This window comes from Chamaea fasciata, unplaced genomic scaffold (assembly GCF_029207755.1).
Source record: "Chamaea fasciata isolate MVZ Bird 193981 ecotype frontalis unplaced genomic scaffold, bChaFas1.0.hap1 SCAF_479, whole genome shotgun sequence".
NCBI classification, from domain to species: domain Eukaryota; kingdom Metazoa; phylum Chordata; class Aves; order Passeriformes; family Sylviidae; genus Chamaea; species Chamaea fasciata.
Window position 1 is genome coordinate 69,004 of NW_027094564.1, and position 7,484 is coordinate 76,487.

The 7,484-nt window shown below is 50.5% G+C and overlaps 1 long non-coding RNA gene across 2 annotated transcripts; it reads left to right on the plus strand.

The window, feature by feature from the left end:
• Positions 1–894: 894 nt before the first annotated feature.
• On the plus strand, positions 895–7,461 carry LOC136305548 (uncharacterized). 2 transcript variants are annotated; one of them, XR_010725372.1, is made up of 5 exons: positions 895–1,040; positions 4,123–4,196; positions 4,275–4,302; positions 4,420–4,585; positions 4,784–7,461. It is a non-coding gene; the product is annotated as an uncharacterized lncRNA (long non-coding RNA). The 2 variants fall into 2 exon arrangements; XR_010725371.1 differs by lacking the exon at positions 4,123–4,196.
• Positions 7,462–7,484: the final 23 nt, after the last annotated feature.

Sequence of the window (7,484 nt, forward strand, 5' to 3'; positions counted from 1 at the left end):
CCCACCCCGGCCCCGGCCCCGGCCCTGCTCTGAGGGCCCGGGGTTCTGCCAGATCCCCCGGCCCTGATCCCCCCCGGCCCCGTTCACCCCCGGCCCCAGCCCCGCTCCCCCGCTGCAAGCCCAGGCTCCGCCCCGGCTCTGACACCAGCCCAGCCCCGGCCCGCCCCATCCCCCCCGTGGCAGGTTTGCGTTCGGTTTGTGTCTGAGAAGTAGGATCTCTGCCAGAATGGTGCTGTTGGGAAGAAAGTAAATCTGCCCCAGGGATCTGCAATAAGGGATAAAGTTGCAAGGAAGGGGAGTATTTATAAATGGTCTCCGTAGTTCCTCGTAATTCTGGGTGTTTGGATTTAGCCTGGGATTGTCAGCTTAAGTCATAAAAAAGCCAACCAGGCTTCTGAACTCTCAATGAATGTTTGAAACACTTCCACAGAAAGACAAGTTAACAATGATTCCAAGGCAAAATTCTAAATGGAGGGTAATGACTTCTGGGGGATTTCCTAAGGAATTGTGGATCTCAGGCATATGGACTTTTGGAGGTGGAATCCCAGTTTCAGCCTTGGGCACCTGCAGAAGAGGGACCCTTACCCATAGCAAGGAAAGCCCGCTGCCCCAGCGTGTCAGGTGCAGACATTGAACTCTCTGGGGAATAAGCAGCAAGTCCGCTCTGCCCCTGCCCTCACACTCGGAGTGGCAGCAGCCGCAAGGTGAGAGCTGTCACAGAATGATTGAGGGGACAGACTAGCCCCAGGTATGAGCTGTAAACGGTGAGGGGAGAACAGAGCAGCCACAGGTGTGACCTGTCAGGATAATGAGGGAGCAGACCAGCTGCAGGTGTGAGATGTTACAATGATGATGGGGCGGTTCCTGCCAGGGGCGGTTTAACAGAGGAGCCTCGGTTCACTTTTCCATTGAGCTGTAGAGGTTGAGGAACTCATGTTGAGTTTCTATGTGGGGTTGCTGCAGTGGTGGGAAAGCCTCTTATAGTGCCTGCAGGAGTACATGGATGTGGAGTGTTTCTTTGTGGCAGACAGCAGCAGCAGGTAAGCCAGTGTGGAGTCATAGGGGGGATTTTTCTCTTTTTCAGCTTTGTTTTGCTAATCTCTTTTAAGTGCTCCCAGAAGAAAAAGGGCTTACGAAGGCAAAAAGAGTTCAAAATGAATAATGAAACTCCTCTTCTGTTTTTGTTTGTGTTTAAAGTAAGAGGGATTTCTCTCCACCTGGGATTTTATAAATAGGGGTACTTATACGTGTTTTTTTTCACTGTTGCTTTCTTTGATGATATATAGTCTTTTGTTTGATTTTTTTGGCATTATTTATTACATGTAATTTGGTTTTTGAGTGAAGATAACTTTATGGGTGGGTTTGAATTTGACATATGTCTTGGTTTAGGAAGACAGGTATCTGCTAGGTAAAATTACAATCAGAGGCTCTTTGGCAAAGATTTGGGAAATAGGAATAGCAGTTCTTTACTAGTATGTAATACGAAGCAAACAAACACAAAAAAAAACTCCCCCCCCACCAAACAACTACAGCATTAATGACAAACGACAACAGTACCAAGAACCTTGAGGGCTTTGTTTCACAAAACCCAGGGCAGTTTGGTTTCGGTGTCCCTGCAGGATCCTCAGAGCACCAAGATGGAACTGTGGAAAAGTCCCGGCAGGTAGCTGGGATGGCAGGGTGTCCCGGCAGGCAGGGGCAGGATGTCCCGGCAGGGCAGGGGGTGCAGGGTCACGCTGCAGCAAGAGGAGCAGCGCCGAAGAAAGCCGAAGGAGAGGCAGGGCCTGGACCAGCTCCCCGCGGGTGGCTGGGAAAACTCCGGATTCAGGCCGAACCGGTGATAGTAGATTTCCCAGGACTGGATCCCTTTGGCCACAGTGAAACTCCTCCAGCCAGCAACAGCCGTTCTCCCCTCCGCGTGCTTTTCGGCAGCTGAGCTCCTCCAGGAGCGGCAGACACGCGTCTCCCCGAACGCCGGAAGCAGAAAAGCACGCCGCTGCCTCAAGCTTTGTCTTTTACCTGCGTTATCTCCCCCTTCCACCTTTTGTCCACCTCTTTGTTTCAGTTAAGTACTCTCAAGTATCCAACACTTGATCTCCTTGGTAACTTGTGGGGAAAAAATTCTTTAGAGAAAGAAGGAACAAACCTAACCCCCAACAACATACAATTAAGTAGCTTTTTTGATAAGCTTCTGATATGTGCTATTGGGGTTTTGATCATTGTGTGCAGGGATTCAGATTGGGTAGGGCCACCCTGGCTGGTTGAAGTTTAGGTGTATTGTTAGAGGCAGCTTTTTTTTTTTTTTCCAAATTTTTTTCTGTTTAATGGTTTTAAAGCGGCCTTTAATAACTTATTGTGTAGCTTTATTTTGCTTGGCAATAGTGTATGATGAGGAATGTGATCTATTTACTTTACATTAGGCTTCTTAGTTTACATGTGGGTTAGGTTGTTTTTGAACTGAGTTGTGTTGTTGGAGGTTTTTATTTTGGTGGGGTATTATGTTTTCCAAGGATTTGTTTCCTGAGGTTTACAGTGGTGTAATTGGTTGTAGTGTGAGGTATGGGGGCGGTTTTATTTATTTAGGGGTGGCTTTTATCATGGTGTGTAGTGTTTTTTTGGTGGGTTTGAGGTAAGGGGCAGTAGTTCATTTCTTGGAGTATAATAATATTTAAAATCAGATTATTGTTTTTTTGTGTTATAGGGATTTGTGTATTTAGCTTGTTTGGCTATAGTATGTGTTCTATAGTTATGGATAATTTGGGAGATACTGTTTATAGTTGAATGGATCTTTTAGTTTTAGGGTGGGGGGGTCCTGGGTATTTACTTTGGAGGTTTTTTCAGGAGACTAGACATAGGAGTTATTTTTATTGTATTTGGTAGCTGGATTAGGAGAAATAATAGTTGGCTTTTGTTTGGTGGATTTTTGTTTGTTTTTTCTTTTCTAAAACTCCTGTATTTGTGTGGTCAGGGTAGTGGTGTTTCTGGTGTAAATCTAAGCATCCATTACTGTTTGTGTGAATTAGGTGGTCCACAGGTAGTATACTGAGACCCTCCCACTGACCGGCACATAGATCTGCTGAGATCATGCATTGATGTTTGGTTTTCTGTATGGTACCTGACTAGATAGACAGCAGCTGGGTGACAGCAAAGAATTCCCAGAGGCAGAGGCAGCCTTCTTTAGCACACGGTATGGATTCTCATCTCTGAACATCCCAGAGATAATTGGAAAGCTCAGAGACACAGAGGGAATGAAAGCAGGGTGCCAGGGCAGGAGTCACTGGGAGGGGTTTTGAGACAGGTTTAGAGACAGGGATGTCCCAGATGTGACCCCTTAGGCTACGTGAAGAGAAAGTCTCATTTTGGATCAAAGTGCTGAGGTGTGCAGGGCAGAGCAGTCTTGGTGTGTATTGTGTCACTTGTCTGTTGTGCACTCTGTGTCTTTTGGGTGTCTCGTATGGTGTGTCTTTTGACTTAGGCCTTTGAACAACCTCTTGGAAATGCTAGGCATTGTTCTTAACAGATCCTATTCCTTGGTGAGGTGCTGATGCCATTAAACCTTATGCTTCGACACATAGTAGAATCCGTCTCTCTTCGCAAGCATGCAGGCTGATGCCTCTTCAAGTCTTGTTCTGAGCTGTATCACCAGCTGTGCACCGCCCTTATCCGTTCCGGTGGATTAGGTCTTGTAAGAATGCCAAGATAGGTAGAGGATTCTGACCGTAGGATTCTTGGGCATCTGTCTCTGCGTCTTCTGGGATAAGTCATCCCGTTGGCATCTTCTTCCTGCAGGGTTCTCTGAGCCTGGTCAGCTCGCCTTCAGTCTTACCTCGGTCATCTCGTTCTTAGTTCGCTGCTCCTTCAGGGTTATTCTTCTTGCCAGAGGATTTGTGTCCCTGTTGTGTCCCCTTGTTTGTCCTGTCCTGTCTCACGGGTGTTGGTGTGTGTTTGGCCCGGAGCTGCTCTGCCTTGCTGCTCAGTCTGGGTGTATGGGTAATAGTACAAGTCCTGGGGACTTGAAATTTGTGATGTAGGGTGTAGTAGGGCTGTAGAGGGTATTCCTAGATTGCCACCAGGTGTCTGGAGCTGTCCAGTTATCCTGCAGCCCTTTGACTTCTGTCCCAGCTTTGTTTCAGATGCAGAGGGATGAAATCCATGGCGGAATGCCCCATCCTGGGTGAGGGGGCTCCCCCGAGAAGGTCAGTCACTGTTTGTGTTTGCAGTGGAGGTGTAAATGGTGGCTATGTTACAGCGCTGTTCTTTGTCGTTTTTTTTAGGAGGTACGGCCGGATATCAGCGGGCAAGGTGAGCAGTGATGGGTAGGCAGTAGTAGTTACTATTGCTCAAGTCTTATTTGCTGGTGCAACTCTAAGCATTCACTGTTCTTTTTTTTTTTTTGATTTTCGGGTGTCCCCCTACCAGATGTGCTGGCCCCGGATGCCAGAGGCCAGATGGGTGCAGCATTAAGGTATATTTGTGGCGTGCTTCAGTCAGAGCTGGGAGGTGCTGTTTCACAGCAACTCGGCGTGATTTTTTGCTTTGCGGGTGCTGCTGCTGTCCTAGGCGTGCCAAGGAACAGAGGGAGCTGGTGAGTCGGCCTTTAGGCAGAGTGACCCACAGGTGTGCGCCGTGCTCAGCACGTACCTTTTCCTTTTGCTGGGTACGCTCCCGGCAGCCTCTGGAGCGGGATGAAGATCTGAGGGGGAGCCACGACAGCGGTGCTGAGGAGCCCCGGGGATTACTCTTCTGGAGGGGGATAGTCGCATTTTCTGTTTTGTGATCCTAGGTAGTGTGAGGAGGTGTGGAGCCAAAGTTTGGGTACAGCGGCCCTGAGGTGGACGCAGAGAACCTCTGGACGTCCACGGTGCTGAGATGTTCGTTTCTGTCGAGGATGCATTTCGCCTGCTGGTGTTCCAAAAGCTAAGTGTTGGGGCTGGCGGTCGGGAGAAGGGAGAAAACCTTTTCAGTCTTGGGTGGTGATTTAAAGTTACCTTACAGGAGAGGGCCCTAGTGGGATGGTCCCCTCAGGATTAAAGGGTGAGGGTTTCTCCTCAGCAGCACCAGAGCCTTGGCAGGGCAGTTCTGACCCATCTCCATGTTCTAGGGAGTTTGACATTGTTGGTCTCCTTTTAGAGTCCAAAGGGTTAGGGTGCAGCGGGGGATTCCTGGCCCAGCACACCCTGGGATCCCTTTCCCAGGAGCATCCTGTTATAGGGCAATGCTGATTGCGAGGTGTACGGTAGTAGGGTTCAGCAGGGGGGGGTTTACAGTGACACACAGAGGCTGAAGGAGGGCTTGAGAGGTAAAGGACTCGAGGGCTAGAGAGCACACAGTGAAAATCAGGGGTACAGGCTAGGATACAAGTCAGAGTACAGGTATACTGGCCCTCACAGCGCTGCTACCAGCACGCTTTCCCTGAGAGCAGGTGCAGGCAGCAGCCCTAGTGCGGGAACGTACCAGACGCTCTGACATGTGCAGACACGGCCAGGCAGGAAGCGATAGTGGGGAGCAGGATCCAGCAGGGCTGGGGATAACGGGGGTTTTCCCGCCCCACCCACCCTGGGATTCCCCGTCTCTCCGCAGCCGGTGGAAGTGCTCCTGATTTCCCTCTCGGGGCGGCGGTTGGTAAGGCTTCGTGCCTTTGCCTGTGCAAAGAGTTTGGCTCTGTCAGCCTCTGCCCTGTCTCAGGGCCACGTTTTTTAGGGTAGGCAGGGAACAACTGTGGATGTACCTGCCCTGCTTGCAGGACAGCTCTTGGGACACTAACGGTGTAGAGCGTCCCCGCCTTGAAGGTGTAGGGCTCTAAAGAAGTAGGGTTCAGAAGGGGGGAGCTTATAGTGACACATACAGAGGCTGAGGCAGGGCTTGAGAGGTAAAGGAGTCAAGAGCTAGAGAACACACAGTGAAAATCAGGGGTACAGCCTAGGATACAAGTCAGAGTACAGGTATACCAGCCCTCACAGCACTGCTGCCAACACTGTTTCCCTGAGAGAGGTGCAGGCAGCAATCCTAATGGCAAGGCAATGCCAGAAGTCCTGAGAGGTGCAGGCAGTACCCCTAAGCTAGGGCCAGACAGGAAGTTCCCATGGTGGGGCAGAGTCCACAGGGTTGAGGTTCACTGGGGATGTCCACCGTGCGTTCCTGTCCTGCCCCAACCGGGGATGCTCACACCCCTAATGGAGGCTGTGGTGGGTGGGCTCAGTGCCAGTAATGCCTCTAAGGCTTTGGCACTGTGAGTGTCAGCCTCTGGACGCAGCTGAGGCGTGCTGCCCGAGGACCCGGGCCTTCTTAGGAGATGGTGAGTAGCAGAATTGCTGGTTTTTGGCTGACGTGCTGCTAAGATTATGCTTTGATATTTGGTTTTCTTGATTGTAGCTGACTTAGGAGACAACCGCCCGGCAACAGCAGGAATTTCCCTGAGGGAGAGGCAGCCTTCTTTGGCACCTGGCGTGGATTTGCCTCCCTGGACATCTGAGAGAGAAGTGGAGGGCTTGGAGCCCCACAGAGGGGATGAAAGCGGGGTGCCAGGGCAGGGGTCAGTGGGAGGGATTTTTTGAGTCAGGTTTAGAGACAGGGATGTCCCAGATGTGACCCCTTAGGCTACATGAAGAGAAAGTCTCATTTTGGATCAAAGTGCTGAGGTGTGCAGGGCAGAGCAGTCCTGGTGTGTGTTGTGTCACTTGTCTGTTGTGCACTCTGTGTCTTTTGGGTGTCTTGTGCTTCATGTCTTGTCCCTTAGCCCTTCGAGGGGCCTATTAAAAATCCTGGCATCCGTCTTAGCATATCTGGTCTCTGCCTTCCTCGGCCAGGCGTCTTTGTTTCGTGTTCTCGGACACACGCGTTGGAATCCGTCTCTCTTCGCAAGCATGCAGGCTGATGCCTCTTCAAGTCTTGTTCTGAGCTGTATCACCAGCTGTGCACCGCCCTTATCCGGTCCGGTGGATTAGGTCTTGTAAGAATGCCAAGATAGGTAGAGGATTCTGACCGTAGGATTCTTGGGCATCTGTCTCTGTGTCTTCTGGGATAAGTCATCCCGTTGGCATCTTCTTCCTGCAGGGTTCTCTGAGCCTGGTCAGCTCGCCTTCAGTCTTACCTCGGTCATCTCGTTCTTAGTTCACTGCTCCTTCAGGGACATTCTTCTTGCCAGAGGATTTGTGTCCCTGTTGTGTCCCCTTGTTTGTCCTGTCCTGTCTCACGGGTGTTGGTGTGTGTTTGGCCCGGAGCTGCTCTGCCTTGCTGCTCAGTCTGGGTGTATGGGTAATAGTACAAGTCCTGGGGACTTGAAATTTGTGATGTAGGGTGTAGTAGGGCTGTAGAGGGTATTCCTAGATTGCCACCAGGTGTCTGGAGCTGTCCAGTTATCCTGCAGCCCTTTGACTTTTGTCCTAGCTTTGTTTCAGATGCAGAGGGATGAAATCCATGGCGGAATGCCCCATCTAAGGTGATGTGGATTCCCTGAGAATATCAGTCACAGTTAAAGATGAGAG